A 3,724-nucleotide genomic window follows, 5' to 3' on the forward strand; every position below is an offset into this window, starting at 1 on the left:
GCTGGGCAGGGCTGGGCAGGGCTGGGCAGGGCAGGGGCTGTGAGCCCGGTGGCCACAGTTGCATGAATGAGAACTGGTGGCCATGAGCTTCCCAGGAAGGGGCCCTGGCTTCTTGCGCCTGCCCATTGCGCCTGGGTTTCAAAGCTCTTACAGTTGGCTCCAGTCAGGGACTGTCTCAGCGCTAGTGGGAGCTGGAACCAGCCCTGCGGGGGAGCTCCTGGGTCTCCACGAGGTGCCAGCCAGGGCCAGGGAGGGTGAGTCGGCAGGCAAGGCAATGACTGGGCCAGCTGCTCAGCCTTTGTCAACTCCTGCTTCTGCCAATCAGTTAGGGGAAATCCAGACAGTAATGTGGCGAATATTTCCTGCCTGGCAGCCCTGGAGGAGGGCCAGGAGCCTGGGCACCAGGAGCTGGGCCCGCCAGGGTCCCATCCAGCCCGGGGTCTGTGACTGTTTGTGGTTGTGGAGGGGTGGCTGTGTGTGAGGTATTCTGGCCAAGCTGAGTTCCAGGTGTTTCTTGCCTTTGTCTATATACGTACAGATAATTACATGGCTGATTTGCTTATCGCTAGGAAAATTAATTTTCCTTTTAAGACGTGCCAGCTGGGTCATTAAGACAGCTCAGCCTATGGTTAATTCTACCCAGCAAGTATTTATTATACCCAGCTCTGGGGGTACCAAGAAAGTAAAAGACACAGTCCTAGCTGGGTACTTCAGACTGTGGAGAAGTGGGGATCTCCGAGTTAGATTCCTGAACTGGAAATAATAGGAATGCTAATAGGAATGACAGCACTAGCAAGCATTTATTGCACACTTTCGCTACCCCGGAACGGTGCTAAATTCTTCACATGTGTTAGGTCATTTTGCCCTCATGCAGGCCCAGTGAGAAGTGGCCTGTTATTAGCCTGTTTCATGGGTGGGAGTGTGGGGGGTTTACAAATGGAGGTTAAATGACTTGCATGTGTCACACAGCCAGAGGGTTGGTGTCATGTGGGCCCAGGCCCCCTAGCCTGTGCTTGGGCAGAATATGTAGACTCTATGTACGGCGTGGACAAAATCAAAAAGGGATTCGGGGAAAGCAGGGTTGTGGTGGGCCAAAGGCCTTCGCAGGGGCTGAGCCTGGAGAGCCAAAGAGCCCTTGGAAGTCAGACGCGCTTGGGATGGGAGAGAAGAGGGAAACTTGGGTGCAGGGAGAGCCCTGGGCCTGGCCTCAGAGAAGAGGGGCCTCTGGGGAAGTTTACTTGTATGTTACCTTCCTGGGACATCTTCTGCTTTGTTTCTGAGAATTCGGGCTTCTGCCAATCTGTCTGCCTGATTCTTTGAAAGGACCCCCCTCCCCAAACATTGGACGCTGTCCTGACCCTTGAGGTTCTCCCAGAGACCAGCAGGCTCACTCCTACACCCCTCTCCCCCATTTTCGTGGTCCCTTTGGGCAGCATTATTTGGAGGAAGCACAAAAAGTGCCGGTAGCAATAGCTACCCGGACCCTGGCTTCCAAGTGCTTGGAAGGTTGTCTGGAGAGAACTAAGACTTGGAAAGGAGAGAGACGTGACTTATCCATGGGCGCAGGCTGGGAGGGAGAGAGCAGAAGCAGAAAGAGGAGCGGGAAGGAAAGGCACTGTTGTTGCCCATTGGGGGGGGGGGGGGGGGGCCTCCAGAAGACAAAGAGGAAACTTTGAAAGGGGCAGGGCTTTGGGGAGGAAGAAAGGTCCAACCTCAGTATTGCAAAGCAAAAAGTAGAGAAATGGCTAAATGGAGGGAAACAACATTGGACCCAGAGATCCTGAGCTGGAGAAGAGACACCTGGAACTAGGTGTCATATGTGGGAGAAGGAAAGTAGCCTTGGGTCAAGGGCAGGTGGGGTGAGCACTCGGGCACACATCTATCTCGTCCTCTCGCTGAGGGCCAAAGGCCATTGCTAGGGAATCGCGCCCCTGGCGTTGAGAAAGAGGGGTGCATCTGAGTGCTCTGGGGCTTGGGGCTGGCAGTGCTCTCTCCCGCCTCTGAGCATTAGACGCCCCTCATGGGCATTAGAGCTTCGGCTGTGTTTTCCCAGATGAAGGAGCAAGGCAGCAAAGCTCCATCGCTGCTGAGGTTAGCATCACTTAATTCAGTTCCTCCCCAGATACACACTGGACATCTCTTTCATCTCTTTCCTGCTCGGGCAAGGCGCCAGGCGGGAGTGTTTGAGGCTGGCAGCCAGTAGGAAAAGGTTCCATTTTTTCCCCAAATTGCACCACGCGGGAGGGGATGAAATTCTTAGTTTATGACAGCTCCCTTTCATTCATTCAAGAAATATTTCTTGACTCATAGACTCAGAGACGGGACTCCAAGGATCTTTCAGAAAACCCCCTTCTTTTCCCCTAGGAGGAAACAGCCCCTGAAAGAGAGAGAGGCATAGCTTGCCCTCTCTCAGACAGTGTTAGGGTCTCTGAAATGCCACTATCGACCACTGGCATGAGCCCCACCTCGACCCCCTGCCATGGGCAGGCAGCGTGTGGTCTACTGGTGTTTCATGCCTTCAGTAGTGTCTTAACCAGTCATCACAGTTTCTTATTTACTCCACATTATACCCAGTTTGAGTTTAATCTGAGAATAATGAGATGTATAAAGTCTTACCTTAAAGCACCGTTGATGCTCAGTGAGGAGTTTCTGTACTGCCTGGGGCTTTCCGGGCCTCCTGGATCATTGCTGGATCCCTGAGAGTCAGGAGCACCCCAGTTTTAAAAGCCTGACTCTCAGCTAATGCACCATATGCCTCTGCCCAAAGTCGGGGTCATAAGTCCCCAGGAAATACCACTGACTGAGCACCAACTCTCGGCTGGGCATTCAGTGAGGGGGTTAGCATAGGCCCTCACCACAGCCTCCATACATTTAGCTCCATTTTCTAGAGAAAGACATGGGCCCAGGGAGATGCCACGACTTTCTCGAGGGCACACAGCTACTGAGTGGTGGAGGTGGGTCCCCCGTTGGCTCACATCCCCCATGTTAGACTCCGATGCCTGAGCTCCTTTGCCGCATCGCTTTGCCTCTGGCTGACTTTTAAGTCCGGTGCGGATCTCCCACTCTCTCCACCCCTAAGGCCAGCTAACGTGAGGCCTGGCATGAGTTTCTCCACCCCCCCCCCCCCCCCCCCCCCCCCCCCCCGCCCCCGCAGGCTGTGGACGCTTGGCTGCCCTGGCCTGTCTCCCCTCACGTTTGGCCACAGCTGTCAAGAGATACTAACCTAGTTATTTGTTTCTAAAATAAGTCAGGGCCTTATCAGAGTCCAGCCGCCCTTCTAGACATGCTCTCATTGGCAGGCTTGGAGGAAAGGGAGAGGCTGCCTCTTGTCTCTGAGACAAGTTAGGGCAATGCCCTCCACCTGGAAATGAAGGAGGAGGCTCCACAGAGGGAGGCTCTCACGTGGACCTCGTAAGCATTAGATGCAAGACCCAGAAAGCCCCCTCAGCAAACGCTCATTGGAAACCCTGGGGCTTAGCAGGTTTTATGAGCCTCCGGGAGTGAAGGTCGTGAGGACCCGGGATGACACAGTTAGTTCTCTATGAAAGTCAAAGATTTTGAACTGAAAGCCAGCGTAGAGCCCCAGGTGACACGTGCACAGCCAAGTGAGATTTCAGATCAGCCTGTGATATCCAGGCTAGGGTCTCCTGACAGAGGGAGGTGGTAGGAGGTAGTCTGTCCTGGCTGGGCTGGAATTTGCTGGGGCTGGGGCTGGGGCTGGGGC

The 3,724-nt window shown here is 54.4% G+C and overlaps 1 protein-coding gene and 1 long non-coding RNA gene across 20 annotated transcripts in view; one reads left to right on the forward strand and one right to left on the reverse strand.

Moving 5' to 3' along the window:
* LOC106725789 overlaps positions 1–3,132 on the reverse strand; it is a 55,601-nt gene extending 52,469 nt beyond the window's left edge. Inside the window, exon 1 of the long non-coding RNA XR_001361745.1 lies at positions 2,617–3,132. This is a non-coding gene — a long non-coding RNA (uncharacterized LOC106725789). The remainder of the gene's footprint in view (positions 1–2,616) is intronic.
* The window catches only part of CD44 (CD44 molecule (Indian blood group)), a 112,695-nt gene that overhangs the window by 20,080 nt on the left and 88,891 nt on the right, over positions 1–3,724 (forward strand). The window lies entirely within an intron of this gene.

Source organism: Myotis brandtii, unplaced genomic scaffold (assembly GCF_000412655.1).
Source record: "Myotis brandtii unplaced genomic scaffold, ASM41265v1 scaffold187, whole genome shotgun sequence".
Classification (NCBI taxonomy): domain Eukaryota; kingdom Metazoa; phylum Chordata; class Mammalia; order Chiroptera; family Vespertilionidae; genus Myotis; species Myotis brandtii.